Source organism: Rissa tridactyla, chromosome 5, assembly GCF_028500815.1.
Source record: "Rissa tridactyla isolate bRisTri1 chromosome 5, bRisTri1.patW.cur.20221130, whole genome shotgun sequence".
In the NCBI taxonomy this organism is placed as follows: domain Eukaryota; kingdom Metazoa; phylum Chordata; class Aves; order Charadriiformes; family Laridae; genus Rissa; species Rissa tridactyla.
In genome coordinates, this window is record NC_071470.1 from 82,238,404 (window position 1) to 82,258,620 (window position 20,217).

General features: G+C 40.8%; 1 long non-coding RNA gene across 1 annotated transcript; it reads right to left on the bottom strand.

The window, feature by feature from the left end:
- Nucleotides 1-574: 574 nt before the first annotated feature.
- On the bottom strand, nt 575-20,048 carry LOC128910541 (uncharacterized). The gene is made up of 3 exons (XR_008466753.1): nt 19,846-20,048; nt 15,463-15,627; nt 575-1,090 (listed from the first exon to the last, which is right to left on the bottom strand). It is a non-coding gene; the product is annotated as an uncharacterized LOC128910541 (long non-coding RNA).
- Between the last annotated feature and the right edge of the window lie 169 nt (nt 20,049-20,217).

Here is a 20,217-nt window from a genome sequence, read left to right on the forward strand (position 1 = left end):
AAAGCAGGTTGATATTGTACAGTAAGAATTCACCCAGATAGGACTCAGTCCACATACATGCTTGCAATGAGAGAAGTTTAATTTTAAATCACTTTACAAAGTTGAGATGGCTTACCTAGACTTTGGTATAAAAAAATAGAGATTGGTAAAACACAGCCATGAGCACAAAGATACAGGTAAACAGGATCTCCATTTTCAACTGGCTTCTGAATTCATACAGAAACAGAAGGCAGAGGTGTGGAACGGGTACCAAGGAATCTGAATCTCCCAGTACCTGTAGCTCCGTAGTGGAACGATTTCATGCAGATTTCATGCAGGTCTGTGTCAGTAAACTGGAAGTGATACTTCTATGCTGTATAAGACTGTATCTCACTCCAAATTTTGGGATGCATACCTAGGGTAACATCCAAGAGGAAGGCTGCTCAAGCGGCCACGGGCTGATTTGAGCGCCTTACTTGTTAGGTTCCCTTCTGGTTTTCTGTGGGTACTGCTATTCACCAGGATTCAGAAAACTGTGTAAACATTTGCAAGAGCCGTCATTTCATAATTTTTGCAATTCCTCATTTACGCTGACGTCTTCCTGAGAATAATCTCTTAATTAAGCACCGTTCTCTAACAATTTTTTTATTGATTTGCCCATAACCTAGGAGATCAGACACAGGAAGAATTGTGAAGTTTGCACAGAGTGCCAGGACATGGAATAGAACTGTAATTATTTTCCAGAACCTGGAAATGAGGGGCTTAAAAAAAAAATAACAAGTATAAGTTTGGATGCTTACTGAGTGCGAAGTGATGTAGTTCCACAGTGGGGAATATTATGATTTACTTTTAAAGAATTTCTCTCTCTGGTGGCTGGATGTCAACCCACCCAACTATTCTCAGTGCGTTGCTGGAGGTCGTGCTCTGCCCTGCAACACGTTGCTTCCAGTAGCAAGTACCCACCTGGTATAAGTTAGAGAGAGGTCTTCTAACACTTCCTTAGTCCTTAAGCTTTCCTTTTCTACTCTGCTTTTTTCTCAAGTGGGCAGTTTTACTACAACTCTGTATTATTCCTACTGGGAGTAGTTCGAATAATTCATTTTTCAGTTTTCTGGAAAAGTGACAAAACAAACAAACTAACAAAAAAGACTTCACTTTGTGTCTGAACTTGAGTTTTTAAACATGTCTTAAATAAATTCAATGAGGTGTCAAATATTTACAGGCAATTTTTATTTAGAAAAATGTCAGGGCAATGCATTTTGTCTTTCAGAAAGACCATTCTGTTCTCCATGAATAACCACATAAAACTTAGATAGGTTTACAGAATAGTTTGATACAATGAAATTTGTACTTAGCTGCTGCTTTTGCAAAGAAGTTTTGCATTTTCCCAAGTCTGCTCCCGTTATCTTTGTAGGTGAAACACAGCCTTCTTGTTAGTGATTTAAAGGAACAAGGCTCTGTTTTGGCAAGTAAAGGTTATCTGGATAACTCTTACATGAAGCGTGGTGGGGAAAAGCCAAACTTGCAGAAAAACACCCCTGTTTTGTCATAATGTTAGAAATAGGGATTATTTTCAGGTGCTTGTAGCAAAATCCCAACTTTCTGGAGAACAATGGGAATTGTGATGACACAATCTGGACCTTTCAGAACTGTGCTGCTTTAGCCTAACAAAATCCCAGGGAAAAGCTGGTTAAACACTTGAGTCTGTAATTGGCTTTACTGACCATATCCCTCTGTCAAAGAAGAACCCATGGCTACAACACGGATCTCTTGATTAACCTGTAACCTTCAGAATGCCTGAAGATTGCCTAGCATTTTTTCGCGCAGTCCCTTAAATGACTGACATTCGGATACATCAGTGTTCTGAGTTTGCAAACTTCAGCAAGCATTTTGTGTTGATATAAATGGTGATATAGGGAATGGTGGATACAGGGGCTTAACAACACTTTGTCTAAGATCTCCGATAGAAGGGATGCAAAGAGCTAACTCAGGAATCTGGCAAGCACCTTCTGACCCAATGAAAGCTACTGTAAAAATGGAATATAACTTTCCTACCAACGTCAGCTTGATTTACTTGTGTCTTGAACCTGTGTCTCTGCAAATCTTAACAGAGCGTTCAGTGAGATATAAACACACATTCAGGTGTCTTGTTGATAACCATAAAGTGACTGTAAAATGCAACCAGACATTGCCCAAGCCAAAGTGGTGAAAAAAGGTGGTAGTGGTAAATCATGCCTTAGCAGAGGTCTTCAAATGCTTTCGGCTAAGGACTGGGAGGGGAAAGTATTTTCTGTTACACTGAAATTTAGCACAAGAAAAAGTCTTGATATAGAACGTCGCATCTTGAAAGCTATCTGGAATTTTCCCCTGCAGCATTGTGCAGTGTTAGCAAGAACACTACTGGTCCCCTAGAGTTAATATGTAAGTTTGTAATACAGGGTCCATGTTTATTTCTAGATATCTTCTGTTGTCTGTCCTGTACTTCATGCCAACATTTCATATAACTGCTGAGAGATCTGAACTCCAATGCTGATGTTTGTTTAACGATATTAAATATTATACTGGGCTTCCTGTTACTCAATTCTTCCATACCGCATTGAGTACACTTTCAACAAAGTTGTCCTGGTATTACAGAAAGGGACATATCCGTTGCATTTTAAGATGAATGCATTTTCACGCACATGTATGTCTAAAGGTACAGATGGTAATTAGTGTTATTTCAGATGTGGAGGACCAAAGGACAGGAATTCCAAGAGTAACAGACCTGGAAAAAAAAGGACGCATCATTTTTAAATATTCCATCATACAATGCTGTGCAAAGTGAAAGAGTTGATACAAAGGGAATTACTTCATTCTCAGACCCCCACTGGAGAAATACTTTCAGAGACACCTCTTTAACTGACTTCTGTTTGCATATGGCCAGGCTTCATTTTGTGCTGTGTGCTCTCTTAAGCTGGATGCAACGTAATCAGTAAGGATGAAGAGATGCCATGGTAGAGCCATAGCTCTTAAGGAATTTCTGAGCCATGAATTTCACAATAACACCTCCTTTATCAGAAAAAAACCATCCATTCACCTCTGTGTTCAGGTGGCTTGCACTTGAAGGAGATTGCAGGAGAGTGGAAAGCATTCAAAAATTGAAGGGAAAGCTGTTCATATTTCATGGGAATTCATGTTCCTACTGAAAGTTACACATATGTGGATCAAAATGTACTAAAATTGCATGAGACTTTGGAGTAACAAATTTGATGTATGTTCATAAGAACAACTGCCAGAGCACTTTTGGAGAGTAAGTCCTCTTCAAAGTGCTCTCTCAAAAAACAAAGACAATTAGTAACCCTCTAATTTTGCGGCCCCTGATTTTATTTACTGCTGTTTCTTCTTTGTTTTGAAGATCAAAAGTTTGTTTGCATGAATGGACCGTGACACATACACCAAACCTGGAGACCTTTACGTGCCAGGATCACACCCGCTGCCAGTAACCACAGTTCTGTTTGGGGGGTGGTTTTTTCTTTGTTTTTTTGGCTTTTTAAATATCTAATGATAACACGAAGGAGGGCAGCCAGCTAGCGATTTTTTTTCTTCCTCAAAATGAAAAATAGCCTTCTGCCAAAGTGGATGGAACCAGCAAAAAAGCACTACTTCTCTGCATCTGTCTGCAGGCGCAGGTGAGATAATGCTGAAAAAAGTGTCGCCGCCTCCTATTTCCAGTCCTGCGCCTACAGACATGTGGCTTAGCTGTTATTTTTTCCCTTTGGACAGTTGCTCTTTTTTGAAATAAATGTAATAATCACTATATTTCAAAATAATTGTCTGTATTTCTGGACATGTGGTCAGGTACCAGTCTTTTCCTGCCCAGGTGCATTATGTTTGCTATTCTTATCACTGATGTTTGGCTCCCATGTAAAACAAGTCAAACATCTCAAACAGACATATGCCTTTTATTTGAACAGAGATGGACCCATAGATATAAAATGAGCAAGAAGGCCCACCTGATGGGCAAACATAAATGTGGAAACGATGCGATCGCTGTAGCTGAATAGGCAGAGACCTGCTAAGGGGTAGCTAACAGCATTCCAGGACAGGGCATATCTTCTGGGCACATCCTCAGTTCTGATGCTAAGCCATGTATCTGGGGTGATGTGCCACTCCTCCAGAGTTTTACGGAGTTTTCTCTCATTAAAATAAGCATTTTTAAATCGGCCAGAATGACTGTCCATTGAAATGCTACGTTGCTTTGCCTGCAGTAATCACTGCAGCAGTAATCACTGCAGCAGTATCTGACAATATGTATCACTTCCAAACCCCTAGATAATGGTTTAGGATAATGAGAGAATTTCTGTGCGTTCCTAATGTATACTGAGCTCTACTGGGAACGTTGCACGTTTCCAATGTCTGGCTCTGGATGTTCCTATGTATGACATAGCTATTTACCAGGTCTTTCATCTCTCTTATAGTTGCCTGCATATGAGAAATCAAAATGGCTCTAATGAATGTTTTCAAGAATAACTTTTCTGAAGAGTATATGTTTAATAGTATATTGCTTATATATGATGCCTCTTTTGTTTATGCAGATTATGCAGATCTTCCAAGTATCCTTAGGATGCTAGTAGCAATTGTGACCCTCTGGTCAGAACTTGTTCTTTTAAGTTCCTGCCTTCAATTTCCTATATAGTTGCTTTAAATGATGCTTTGCCTTAGGAAGAAAAATGCATTTTTCATAGCTTTCTCGTCGCGATTGCTGTGTGAGAAATCATCTATATGCATCTTGTAGTATCTCAGTTTTAGCTCTGCTATTCCAAGAACATCAGGTAACAGTGTTCTGGGGGTGTGTAATAGGGTACTTCATAAATATGCCTTCTAATTATTTACAGTAGTTTCTGAAGACTTTCCTTCCCCGCTGTGCTGGTGGCGCTTATTACACATGCAGGTGATGGTAAGATACTTTAGTTGCGGGGAGGTTTTTCTGTGGGTATTAGTAAGATTAACGTGAAAGCTCCCGGTTGCCTTATTTCTAGAAACAATGTCCCAATCCCCATCTCGGCAGCAACATGCTGTCTGCTCGTGCACGCTGCAGAATATCACTGAATTTCAGAATGGGCTACCCCTGCTCTTTGCTTTATTGTTTAGATGAACTGCATCTCTTGCATTTCCATCTTCTACTCACCCTGGGGGTTTATATACACTAGTCTAACTTGGAAAAAAACCTACGTTAAATATTTTTTAATGAAGGCTTTGATACGATGTAATAATATCTTTTACATGTGGCATATTTTCTCTGTTGGTTTCAGCTGTTAAAAGCAAGCTGTGGGTAAGTCAGCAGGTAAATCATGGATGGTGCGGCAATGAGCCAGAAATCACCTCGTTCTTCCAGCTTTCCTGCTTACGCTGATAAGAGAGAGGAGATCGAGTTCATGCCTTGCTATACTTCTTGCTATACTATCTTTACATCCAAAATATTCTCAATATAATTTCAACATTAATCTATGAAGTGCTCGAGTCCTGTTAGTGAGTCTTGTTGCCTGTCCTGCTTTTCAAATCCTGTAAGTTTGATCCCTGGGGCATTCTACCATCCTTACCAATTTGTCTCAGGAAATCCAGAGTGTGGTGATGGAGCTGTTGTCCTTATCAAGAAACAGCTGCCAATGTCGTCCTTTGGCAGCAAGTACAAGAGTGGTTTTGTTTTGCCGTGTGAGGTAATACCTTACTGATAGTACGTATTTCATATTGACTCCTCTATAATGCATTAAATTGCTTGAATCTATCCAAGTATACAGCCTTCAGTGTTTAGTAAGGGCTATCAGCTGGCAAATTTTCTGACTTCTCAGAATTAGTCTCTTTTTTTCATGTCCCCATGCCTTTTTTTTCTGTCAATACAAGTAAGTAATCTGCAAAGCAGATGAAGTACTGGCTTGATCATTTTATCCATTTCTAGTTATAAGGTTCCTCAAAAAACCATCAGAGTGATGTTTTGGTCTCAGTGAAGTGCACATCTAATTACAAAATAGTTGTAGGAAAGAATTACCCTGGGTGCAGCGTTACTCAGTTCATGCAGTCCTTACCAGAAAGAACCTTTAGCTTCAGTACTTTTAGTAAATTTCTTTGCTGTGCCATCTGGGATTTAAATTGTTGCGGTGGTGTGACTGACGTTTGTTTCATGATACAACTGTTGGTGGTGATCTTTTTTCTTCCTCTTACATAATTCTCTGGAGGCCTTTGGAATCCAGTACGTTCACTTGTGCCCTAGAAACTTTTTGGCACTCAGTTTCCAATCTCCATGCTGCTGCCTGAGCTTTGCGGCCTGTGTTCTTCTGAGTTTTATGATCCACCTATTTTTGTTGTTTTGTATCCTGCTGATGTCGTATCTCCACAGAAGCTCACGTTCTCAGCGGCTGCTTCCATTCTTCTTTAAGGTGCCATTTAAAAACAGTTGGCATAGCTGATAGATGTGGAATAGCATAACAAGACATAACATAGCACAACAACAATAGCATAACAAGAACTGATTTTGTTTAAACTCTATTTTAATTTCTGTTCTTCGTTTCCCACCAATTTGGATGTATTTTTCATGTGTTTTCTTGCTTGATAAACTATTGTTCAATCTGTTCTACTTATGCTTACGTTTAGCTGCGAGCTGCTTTGTCTGTTTCTAACCATCCTAACAGGTCTGCTGTAAGTTCTCTGAAAATTCTCACTGAGAGTCTCTGGTTCATTCTTTTCCCCAGTCTGTCTCCAGCATGGCTATTTTGTTTCCGATAGCTAATAAACAGCATTCAAACCCAAAGAAATTGTTGGTGGCACTGTGCCTGGAAAAGTGCAACTGCAGTCCAGTGTAGCTTGATGGTCTTTGGCAGTATGGGGGAACCGCTCAGTGAACACAGTTCAGTCAAGAGCCAAAGTTGAAAGCTTTTGTTTGGCAAGAGATTGTTAATATTTTTTTCCTAGTTTTGACATAATGCAGAAATGTTTGAAGGTTTTTTTTTTGTTTTGAATTCCTTTAAGTTGTTTATCTGTGAGCTCCAATTTATAAAAAAACACAGCTACAAACTTTTTGTAAGTGTAAGCAGGTGTATTTGCTAAAATCAGAAGAAAAGCATGTTGAATCTGAACCAAGGATTCTGGGAGCCATTGATTTTGTTCCCAACTTGAAACGCTAAGAGTTGAAAAAATTGCTTTATGTCTAGTGGGACTACAGGACTTCTGGAAAATTTCCGAGATTTTACAGGGACTCCCCCATTCCGCAGCTGACACGCCCTGATGTTACTGCATCACTGACAGCCTTTGCCCCTCGGCAGTGCTGACACTCTCACTTTGTCTTATTTTTCGTTTAGTTTCATCATGAACTTACAGTTTTCCCATTCCGGCCTAAGAACTGCAGAGTTGATAAATATTTTCTCTTTCAGGTCCATCCCCATAGAAACAGATTCCGCGTTGCTTCTATAATCGTTCTCTGATTTGTGCCTGTTTTTCTGTTACGGCTTCTGGATTTTTTTTATGTTGTTTTGTTTCTTGGAAAGATACTAGTTTATCTATGTGAGACAACTTGTAAATGTTCAAGCATTAAGAAGAAAAAGACAGCGATAAAGAAAAAGACATTCTCATTCTTTCCTCCATTTCTGAGTAAGCAATTCCTGAAGGGAAAGCTCTCACAACTTTGATAAATGGGAAGATAGTTATTTTAAAAGAAGCCCTGGAGCAGGAGTGGTGTTTCCCACTTCAAATATCCTCTACTGCCTTTGGAATGTCCTTAGCTAAGAGTCAGGGTCTGAACTGGCACCTGAACAGGAGAATAGAAGTTTGTAGAGCCATTTTATGTCCTTGTCAATGGGGGAATGTTTATAGTGCAAGAGAGACGGATAAACATGTAGAGAATAATCCTTTCAGTCCCATATATGCTGAGCAAAGCTCTATCACGGTTGTATTCAAAAATATTGCTCCTTTCATCACTACTATCAGAACCCAGGTTTTCAATTTCCCCAAAGCCAGTATCTGGGTAAAGGCAGGACTCGCCTCCTGCCGTCACAGCAGGGAACTCTGAAACTCTGCAAGCAGAGGGGTAAGGATGAGGAGGAAGAAACCAGGTCCAGAGCTCTGCAGCCCGCCAAGCAGGCCTGCTCCTGCTAGCACTGAGCCTGCTCCATTCTTTCAAAGCAAGCAGGTTAATAGATTTTGAAAGTTGGCACTGTCATTTACTCACTGACATAAAAAGATAATCCACTTCTGCATATTATTCTGCTATAATGAATTCTGAGGCTCCATGAATTAAACGTGAAGCTTTCTGTCCCCACAGGTGAAATCCAAAAACACAGTGAAATATTTCAACATTTTTTTCTTAGACTCAGAAGCAAAGTTCAATTAGTCAAACCTAAGCATGTGTACTCTTCTGTCTGAAAAAATCAATTGTTTTTAACAGCTAAAAACTTTTCAAGCAGCATTCAAACAGACCACATTTATTAGGTGACCTCTGGCTTGTAGTTCCAGGTCCAGTACTACCTTAAACGTGAATCAAACTCCCAATGACATTATCGGCATGTAATGATCTCTTAGAAGACAATTGGATTTGCATCAGCAGCAAGAAAAAGTTGTCTGTCTTCTGGTTGCCATTTTCCTTCATATGGTCTCCTTTGCCTGTATCTGTTACAGGATAGCATGTAATACTGGAAACCTGTGATTCCCAATGTTAAGGAAGTGACTAAAAGTAGTATGAAACTGAGGAAATGTTGCTTGTTTGGTTGGTTTTTCTTTAGAGTAGTGCTTGCAAACTCTGATTTTCAAAGGAGACAAGTGATTTGGGGTACCTAACTTGAGAGCTTTCAGGAAGACTTGATTTCAAGAGAGGTTCCTCGGTACATTCCAAGAATCAAAAAAATTTCATCTGAGAAAAAATGTGATTAAGCTTAGCAAAGATCTGTATGGTTCACATAGTACATTTAAATAAGTAATAAAAAGATTGGTCCAGTCACATCAAAGAAATTAAAAAGAGGCACCAGATAGATCTGTGGCTTTGCAAAGGCTGAATAGCTGTGTTGTTTTTTTACTAATTTGAATGCTAACCCGAGAATTCTTCTCAAGTCATGAAAAGAAATATTAACAAACTCTTTGGACATGAAGCTTTTAGTGTTGTCTTTTGGATCAATTAGCTAGTGACTATACTCGCTAGGCCATTCCTCTATACTGCCCTCCAACCCCATGCTGACAGTCCTTGACATTTGCTTTCTGTTCAAATGCCTTCTATTCTAATAGCAACAGTGGTTCAATATTGCCAATCAGGCATACTCATAATCTAGCTATAGGTCTCAAAAATAAATCATGACATTAAATGTCAGGAATTAATTTAGAATTACCCTTATCTGGCTCCTGCGCTTTTAAGTGAACTTAGGTTTCTGACTTTTCTCCATGGCTATGAGTGCTGGAAATACAGAGTGGGATTTGTTTTACTAAGCTTCAGGTGTCTACAACACAGACACGCGAGCTATTCTCACTGCAAAGAGACGCTGGGCTTCCTTTAGAGTTAGTGCAGGTCTAGTCAATACAGCCATGGACAGAAGGACTCACAAGTAGGTGCCTGATTTAGAAAGAGAGGAACCTGCCCTGTGTCCCTTGAAGTAACAAGGGGGATCCCCCCGTCCCTGTTCATAAAGAGCTAGTCATGTTACCACATTTGAATGTTATATCTGCCTCCTGTGTCTTAAAAAGTATTTTTCATGGTTGCCTAAGTCTGCCAGATTCCTGGCTCCCTGGGAAGGGAAGTTGGAAGCTGTGCAAATTATGTATTGAACCAAATTATCACAGTTCCTTCTGGCAGAGCGGAGAGCCCGGTGCTGAGCCAAGACCTAGGACTCAGCTCCCCGTGTAAGAACAGGAAGCCTGAATAAGTTGAGAGCCTGACATGAACACAAGTCTCACGGTCTCCAAGGTCCTGCTGCATGGTCGGGCACTGTAGCCTCATTGCTGTCAGCACTCTAAGAGTTTTGGGATGGATGTTTTGGTATCGCAGAACACTGATGTTCTTGGCCCATTTGACTGGGTGCCCCAAAGCTAGAAATCCTACAAGCACAGGGTTTAACCCGCAGGTTTGTTAAAGCCAATATGGTTCTATAGGAAACATAACCTTTCATGAAATCCAAAGTTATCAGAACTCTGATGCTTCCAGTGCAACATTTTGGATTCAACTAATTGACATTTTACGTGAAAACTGTGCAATAAATAGGTAGACGAGGTCTAGTTTATGTCATAATGGTTGCTTGATCAGAAATATCATCAGTGCATCTTTGCTGCTGCTGAAGACAACAGTAAAACTCCTAACAGGAGTCTGAGCTATGGCAGCACCGAATCCATGGGAAATGACCCTTCTGAATGCATTTGTTGTCCCCGGGGATGGTGTTTTGCGATCTACAACGAAAGCAGGTCAAGAAAGAGTGACCGTTTAAAATGTTCAAACCCTTCAAATGACAAACATCTTTTAATCTGCTAACCCTGACCTATGCCCAATAAAAATTCAAAACAAATTAACAAACTACAACGCTACTACCCTAGAACCGGTACTCAACTATGAACTACACGGACAAATGCCCATTTCTCAGACTAGGAATGACAGAGTCCAGCTACTATGCCTGACCTTGATGTCTCTTCTTAGAGACCAAGACTGGCTCTTAGCCTTTTAGAGTGATTATTTTCCTCTTCAAACTTCTAGGAAAGCGCAGATTAGATTGTATTAGCCTCAGTGACACTCTCAGACATGTAAGCCCACTCCCACTCATGCACTTAGGTCATTTTATCTTGCCACCCACAAAAAGAAAACTTCACCATCAAGCTGGTCGTAAAATTCAATACAGAACGATGTAACATTGGAACTAAAAATTATTGTGTGGAGAAGGTGGAAAATTAGAGTAGGCTTCCCAAGGAATTTCTGTGTAGTCTTTTTTTTTTCCCCAAAGAAAAAGAAGATTATTTTATTTGATTCCTGGTTATCAAGTAGGCAATCTACCTACTTCCAATTCTGAAAGAAAAATCAAGTACTTCCTTCCTCCTTTTAGTACCTAAGTGCACTTTAAGTTGGGCAAGGACAGATTTAAATGAGACAAATCAGAGACTCCTGTCTATTGGGCACTGATATTGCCTAAGCAGCTATTTGACAACTCAATAAGGTTATCAGGTCCTCAGTGTAGGACTTTGAAATACGTTCATCATTGGCCTAATTCAGATCATGTCGAAGTCAGTGCTAAAACTCGCCTGACTTCACTGGAAGCGGAGTTAGATAAAACTGTGTGCTTTCGAAAAGCTCATTGCTTATTTACCCCAGTTGCGACGAGAGAACTGGATAGCTAAGAAAAGAACATGAGAAACTACTGAATAATCAAGCAATAATCAAACTTTTTTTGAGTAAAGTAACATCTAAAATCACAGCTTCATTCCTGTCAGGTCAAAATTAAAATCAACAATATATGCAAGGTTAAAATCCAACAGAGAGACTGGTTAGCAGGAATGGCGCAGAAACAGTTTATTTACACAAGTGGATACGACTGCAAGTGGGAAGCTGTTCTTCATGCAAAAGGCTTTTTATTAGGCCCTGGTTTTGGAAGGCAGGGGCTTAATTTACAAAACTGCCACGAGATATCATATCTTGGATCTTTCCATACAGACTTTAGAAACTCTCTACAACAATTTAAGGAAGTTATTTCACACTGAATGACACAAATATATTTAGTCTGGTTAGAGGAAGAGTAGGAAATGTCCATGTCACACAGCAAAGAATTAATATGGGTTTATGGGTTTAATTACCTCCTGCATGTGAGGCAACCCACTCAAAACTGCAGATGAAGAACAGGTGAAAAGGCTGTTACAATGAGCTGTGGGAAGAGTACAGGCTGGGAGGAGCTCTGGCATAAACGCAAAAGGCACAAGTATGGACACAAGCGGGTCTATCTCCGGTCAGAGAAAGCTACTATGTGTCCTGAAGCACACAGGTACCAGCATTGGGTAAGAACCAGTCTGGATTAAGATGCAGCAAACCTTTTCAAAGTCCTCAGGCGGGAGAAGCATGCCACCTACCGTTACCTGAACTCTTCTGCACAGAGAGGCCGTGGACTTCAGTGTTAAAAAACCCGTAATGTCCCCGAGGGCAATGAAAGGGCTATTCTTTCAGCTAATCAGAGACATCATTGCTACAAGCTATTTCCATTTAGTGACTAACTATTCCAGGATAAAAAGCCTGTGAGGTGTTTCTCCTTGGAAGAATAAGAACGCCTCAGAAACATCTAAAACCATCTAGGTATCAATTATTTGTGCTAGTTTGATGGTACTGCAGCAGTCAGGCCATACTATTACAGCAGGATACGAGTTTGCTTTCTGTTAATTGTACTTTCTTCCCTCTTTTATTCAGGCTGCTGTAAGTAGAAACTACTGAATCTATAATTGCACATTACAGGCAGCTCGAAACGCTCAGACCAATACTGCTGGAATAACCCTGCAATATTTGTGGTCAGGACTGCCTATCAGAAAGGATCTGTATGGTACCAACAGAGAAATCCAGAGGTGCCGAGAATGGCAGTGTTCTCAGGAGGCTGAGCTTTTTTATACTTTCTTCATTTAAGAATGTTGCAGAAATGTTTGCTACTTTAAATAGCTAAATTCAACAAGCATCAGACGATGATATTAGGAGCATGACATGTCAATGAAATGTATAAAGATGGTGCATCTGTGCAATTTCCCTTTTCTTATTGGGCTGGCAGGACCTTTGTCATTCTGCTGTTCACCTAGGAGCAGCCTGACGGAATAAGGCTCCTTGAAGAAATGTTGTCCATTCTTCAGTATAAAATACCACTTCAATATCTCAGGATTTTATCCATTTTTTTTCTTAGGAAAAAGATTTAAAGAAATGTAAGCACTGTTACTCTATCTGAGCTGCACTGTGGCTAGCAACCACTGATTTTGCCTGTATTGTTTTCTACAGGTCTGCAGAGCCCGCGATTCACAAACCACGCGGCTCTTACCTGTCCATTTCTGTGAATACGCACGACACACACAATATACAGGTAGTTAATGTCCCTGTCGTCACAGCATCTGTTAAAAATGTGTTCACTAAGGGACTAAGGGATATCTTAAATGAGAGAAGTGGAACAGTGTGTAGTGAAACTATCATTCATATCCATAAATCGCCTGCATTCACTCTGGTAGCAAAAACACTTAGCTTCCTCTTGTTTGGCATTGGGGAATCCACACAGCAGAAGATATTTGTTGAACATTGAGGAGAAACCACGGTACAGGGAAGCATATGATTTTTCCTTTAGCTCTGAATCATCACAGTTTCTTTTACAGTTTTACTTTGTATTTACTGTTCAATGGAAAAAATATTTTTAGGACAGATATGTTTAAGAATCAAATGCTTTAGTAAAATTTCATTTCCAGAATGTTAGGAAGAGTAAGAGTTTTGTCATTCATGGCCCTCAATTCTGACTAGTTTTAGAGGAAGACGGATTCTGGCTCCCTCTACTGTGTCAAACCGAAATAACAGAAAGATTGATCTTTCCTCTTTTTTATAAAATCTGTATCCCAGCCTCCCCATAAAATAGGAGATCAGGAATCAGCAACATATAGCTGTTGAAAAGAAGTGCACTGAAGCGAGGACAAAATGGCAAATAATATGAGCCAATAAGTAGAATACCACAAGGCAAAAAGGCAGGGAAGGTTCTGTTTTGAAAAACAGAGGCTCCAGAAGATCCTAGCGGGGGTTAGGTAATTTTAGACGACTGAGGGCTTTTAGACAATTTTTCTAGTTATCATTTGAACTCTGCAAAAAATGTTTTTCTTCCACTTTACACACCTATTTGAGAAATCAAAGAAATTTCTTACATTGCCTTCACTGAAACCAAGATCTTACAAAGTTTTACACAGAGATTCTAACCCCCTTTCTTGTCTAGAGATAAACTAGCCTGGTAGTATAAATATTTTGTAGGCAGACTTTATATGAAGATAGAAAAGTAACAGCTTGAACCTTGTTGTTCTGCATGCCAGTGAAGGCTGCTTGCATTAAGACATCCTGAGCGGCACAAAGAAAAGCAATTTCAAGGACTAATTTCAGAACTAATCAATTGTTTACTTAAAAAGTGGTTACTATAGAAATTATCATTATGGACTGGCAGGACTCAAGCAAAACATAAAATGTAAGAAATGTTTAACCTCCTAGCTGATTCTTGTGTAGTCTACAGATGATGCTGCCTTAAATGTTAGTAATAAAAAAATCCCAAAACATTACTTTGACAAGTAAACTTTGATACTCAAACACAGGTGGTTTTGGCATGAGAGGCTGCATTCACAGTTTTGGATTACAGATCCATTATACATAAAATACACAAAAAAACTTCTCTTTATCTTAAGATTTCTCTTGGGTTTATTTTATTTTTATTTTCTACAGCACTTGCAGAGACTCAGAAAGAAATCCAGGATCTCATCCAGATGCTATTTGCCTCAATTGGCCATGGTATTTTTCAGTTTTATACTCAAAAAGGGTAAATGTTTTTAAAACACGTGAAGCAAATTAGGAACCTGAAACCCACTTTCAAAAATCATTTATCCATGTGAAAACGTAAGTCTCGCAGAGTACTAATAAGTTTTAGGATTCCAAGTGCTTAAACCATTTCTAAAATAACATATAGATTCCCAAATGACTAAATATATTACAGAATAAACATCTTTCTAGCTTAACACTTTAGGTCAATTGTTAGATAATCATCCCTTTAGAATTTCAAGTTCAAAATACTATTATATGTTGCGTAGTAGAGAAGGGTATAATACAGGGACTAGTTTGTAAAGCTCACTATGAAAAATACAGAGTGCAAAATTACATCAAAACCTTAATTTTAATACAAAAGTTATTGCCTCCTGTTGTCTCATGAGGCTTGGGATGCCTGCCTAATGCCTGTCTGGGGCCATCAGTGTTTCAGCCCAGTCTTCTGTCAGAGTCAATCGTCTCGTGTCACCTACACTGTACACAGATTTCTCAAGTGTTATTTGAAATTGTAGCCTTTTGCTGGCGGTACTCTTACAGGAAGACCGTTTCCAAGTCTCATATCTCTTAAGTAGAACTCTGAACTTCCATCCCCAAAATAGTAGCAGTGTATTATATATCACTATTTACTCTTGTGCTGTTATTGTAGTTTTAACAATATTTAAAAGGTATTGCTTTCTGGACCTGTTTTTACTTTCCCAATCCTCCCCGGGAAGAAGTGGTCAAAGCTGGCACGATGTATTACGGTTTAAGGACAACTATCATAACATGTAATATCAGTATCTGAGATGGAATACAAATCATTTTGAAGACATTCAAGCAGGATGTATATGTATTTCAAACAGACACTGATGTGGATAAGCGTAGAAAATGCCAAAATCACCTGGCTCACCATGCCAAATAGAGGCAGAAGTCACTCCCAAATGGGCCTTCATACTGAGTGTATTTGAGTGTTAGCATTAATGTAAATATTTTACCTTCTGCATATATAGAGGTGCTGTCCCTTGATGATCAGGGCTGCTGTAACTCTAAGCAGTTCTTCCAGACTAGCACCACTCTTGTTACATTCTGAATCTGTCTGGATTTCCTTAATTTTCTTCATTCAAAAGGCCACACCAATTGAGATGCTCACAGGAAACTTGCTGTAATGGAGAAATACAGATACTAAAAAAACGTAATTTTTTAGTAATGCCACGGCTGCATAAAAACATTTTTTAATCATTCTTTTCCACGTGTAATTTACAGTTATTAAAACTGAGTGTTTTAGACAAATCTTAAAACATGTCACAGAAAACGGTACTTCTCTGAATGCAGAGACGTTTATGTTCTTTTCCTTCTTTCTCCCTTAGACTTGGTCAGCAGTAGCTGCATAATTGCTGAACAACTTCAGTTTTATTTTTTCTGTTTAAAATAATTAATGATGGCCTAATTTTAGTTTATCTGAAGCAGTTCTATTCACAAAAAGAGAAAAATTGATACTGAAACTGCCTAGAGGGAGACAATGGGAAAAGATGGCCTTGTGGCCGTTGTAGCAGTCCTGAGTTTGGGTTAAAAATTCAAGAAGTTTTCAGAAAAACAAATACAGAGAGAAAATACCTTCACCTCTTCTCAAAAAGAAAAGTATTTCAGGGATTCAGAAGTGTCATTTCAGTGCATTAACAATAAAAGCTATCAAAGTTAAAAGCTAGATTAATTATCTTTACACATCAAGAATGAGACACCTTCTCTAACCCTTTTTTTCTCTCCAGCCCTCAACTGGTAATTTCAGAAGCTCTGGTTGTCATTCAGGAGCTCATAGAGAAAAAAAAATACCTAAGAACTAAACGCTGAGTGCGAACAGAGTGTGTTTAGAGCTGCTGGATGGCATGGCAGAGCACAGATGCGCTGAATTAGCTGACACATGTATGAACTGGGAGGGAGAGTGTGCACATGTAAAATCAGGGCAGAAGGGCAGGTGGATGCAAAAGTCAGACTTCCGGGGTGTGAAAATCTGCACGTTACATGTATGTGTGTGTGTGTATTGGAGGGGTTACTAAAACTCAAACCAGCAATAACTTTTTTCAGTTCCTGTACTAGTTATACTTGCAAACAAAAGTCAATATCCCCGCTTCCTGACTTTTGATGATGATACTGCTTCCAGCAGTTATAAATGAAACTGAAAGCAGATCCACACAGATACTTACTCCACAGCAGAGGTTTAAATGTGTGAATTGTCCTGTAGAACTTCTTACAGAATCTGGCTCACACGAGCCAATTTCTGAAAGCATTTGCTGGATTCAAGCCCCAGGTTTTCCCACTATTCATATCAAGTGTTTGCTGGAGTGATCAATAACCGGAAGGGAACTGAATAAATACTGAAGTAGCAGTCACAGATCAAAAGAGATAACGAAGGATTATTGTTTTTCTCAAGATTTCCTGCTGCTTTATGCTAGCAACAAAACCAAATGTCCAAAGTTAATCAGCCTCACAGACTCCCAAAAGGAAATGTATTTGTTAGGTATCACTTCCCTGACTCAGGGCTACACTGACTTTCCATGGCTATGTAATCCATTACCTAAGAGCCCTATGGGTAGGAAACACAGCTTTGGTTCATGCACCCATATAGAGACTGGGATACAAAAAAAAAAAAATCTTAATTATTTCCTCTTTCATTATAAGTCCATCTTGATGATTACCATGGTATCTGCAAGAACGTTTCATTTTGGGTTCCTGAACTACAAAGCGCTCTTATGCACCCTGAAGTTTCACGCCTCCCCAAGGCGTTCTCTCATTCGAACCATCACACAATGGACAGCTGACTTTGGTTAGCAGCTTTTGCCTGTGACAAAAACAAAGCTTATAAGCCCAATGAATCTAACACCAAGTTTCTTCTCTAAAGAGCAAAAGTACTTTTATTGCTGTTGCGCTCACAAAAGGCTCAAACTAGTGAGGCGGGTAGGGAGAGCAGGTATAAACTGTATGTTATAAAAATGGAGGAAAACGACTGGCTCTACACCGCAAGATTAGAAGGAGCAACTCTTTGATCAGAACAGAGGTCACCATCATAAAAGAAACTGAACAAATAGTCTGATAGGCCATGCTGCCTGTGCCAACAAAAGTGGTGTTTTGTAACCACTCTGTATTATTCAGGCCTTGAGAATACAATGCAGACTGATAAAATAATACGTCTGCTTTCATTAGCAAGAAACTGCACTGCATAGCTCAAAATACCCTTTCCAAGCCCAACAACTTAAACGGATACTTGAAGTAATGTGCAAATGTTGGAGCCCAGTATTTAAACGCAGATTTGTAACACAATTGAACTCGGCATTCCTGCAGCCCGGCCTAGATCAGCTCAGCGGCGAACCGACCCTTCGGTGCCATTTCCCAACCTTGTGCTGCACCTCCAAGGGACAGAGAGGGCAACTCCTTTCTAACAGCTTAAAGGGTAAAATCCAGCCCTGCAACTGCCCTTCCTGGATCCAAGCTGGTGAATTTGCTGCACTAGGACACTCTGTTCCTCTGCTGGGCTGCTTGTGCAGCCAAAGAAATCTGAGACGTGTCTTGTTTAAAGACATCAGTCACCTCTTGGATCAAACAACGAAGACTAGGTCACATTTCCAGGCTTATCACTTGAAAAAAGTGACACCCTTTTCACACGCACACCATGAATCTCAGGTGGTAAGGCTGAGGTTACCTATATTCACTTACAATTCTGTTTTCTGATTGTTGTGATTGCAACCAATAACAAATACTTAATTTGTGCTTGTATCCTGCTATAAATCATTAAAAAATCAATGTATTTGACATAAGAGGACAAAGGTGTTGTTCTCGTGAATGATCTGCCGTCATGCATCTTGCACTGTTTTGAGATTTTTGTGCAGTCATACCAGGAAGTAGTAGTAGGTAGGTGGCTGGAAAATTCAGTTTATTCCTCCTGGATCACATCAAACTGTCATCTACAGAGGTGTTTATAAATGTATTGTTCAGTTTAGACCTCGTACCTGAAGATCAGAGGTCAAGAACTATAGTTATAGCCAGGTGACTTAGAAATAATGTAACTTAATAGTGGTGCTGTTCCGACTTACGCAGTCCGTTTATTAAGAACATATAGAGGCAGGTAAGAGAGGTAGATTTTGGTGGGATGTAAGGAACACAAAGATTTGTGGAGAAACTGTGTAAACTTGCTTTCATGATGAGCGTTAGTTCTTGGAGAATTTTTTAAAAAACCAATGTTTCACTTCAGAGGTGCTGCAGACATGACTGCTGCTTTCCAACATTATCGAAGTAAGACAAAAGACAAAACTTAAGAGTAAAGTAATCAAATCATGACAGGCTCTTTGCATTTCTTTAAAATATAAGTGGAATAGACGCTATTGGCTTGAAACACCAATTCCAAAACATCCATAGTGTACCAGCGCGTTAGAGCCATTACCAGTTTTTACAATCATGTGTTTCTGTGGTTACAAACATTTTCCTCACTGATGTCCGTCGGGTCGAAAAAAGCCTGCCTACATTTAACTGCCACAAGACCTTTGTTACTGCAGGACCTCACACGCATCAATGTTCCATCAGTGTTTTTCCAGACAAAAAACCCAGTTCACAGAATCACAAAATAGTTAAGAGTTGGAAGGGACCTTAAAGGCCATCTAGTCCAACCAGGGACACCTCCCACCAGCCCAGGTTGCTCCAAGCCCCATCCAACCTGGCCTTGAACCCCTCCAGGGATGGGGCAGACACAGCTTCTCTGGGCAACCTGGGCTCACCACACTCACAGCAAAGAATTTCTTCCTGAGATCTCATCTCAATCTCCCCTCTTCCAGTTTAAAGCCGTTCCCCCTCATCCCATGGCTCCCCTCCCTGCTCCAGGGTCCCTCCCCAGCTTTCCTGGAGCTCCTTTAGGGACTGGGAGGCCGCCATAAGGTCTCCCTGGAGCCTTCTCTAACGCAGTTCAGTATTAACATCCCAAGTACACGTTAGGGATGAAATTTTGTCTGAGGTGGGGGGTCTGAGGAAGGAAACTGGATATAGTGACACAGTTAAAGAACGTAATTAATGTGTATGTTCAAAGCAACACAGGCATCTTGATGTGTCCTACTTTTTTAGTGATACTCCACTAGCTTTCTTTTACAACAGGCCTCTGGCTGTTGCCTTTGTGTGCTCAGTGCCCAGCGAGCACGCCTTGTACGGAAGAACATCACTTGTAATTGGGAACGTGTGTACTTAGGTGCCAGGACGGTGCGAGGTAAGGCCGTAGCCGCCCGTCCGCCATCTCCCGAGGAGATCACCGCGCCCTGCGCCCGCTCCCACACGCACCCCCAGAGGCCGGCACGGCAGAACTCGCTCCACAGCGAGCGGTGCTTCACGAGGCCCCGTCTTACCGCTCTCCCGCCATTTACTTTGCCGAAGTAACAACCTCGGCCAGCAGCCACACGAGCGGCCCGCCCGCCGCTTCGCTCTGCCTGAAGCCGCCCTACTCTCTTCCCCTAGGGGCGCGGAGCTCCCCCTCGCTCGTTGCCCCCGGCCCATCCCCGCTGAGGGCCGGGCCCGCCTGAGGGCCGGCGGGGTGGGGCGGCGGCGCTGCGGAGAGCTGAGGGGGAAGCGGCCGCGCGGCGCCGCTGCGGCGGGTGATGACGTCGGCGGCGCTTCCGGCGCCGGGGCGGTGACCGAGGCACGCACGGAAGAGGGTCGCCGCCGGGAGGCTGCCGCGACGGAGCGGGCGCGGGCGGGGCGGCGGAGCGGGGCGGGGGCCG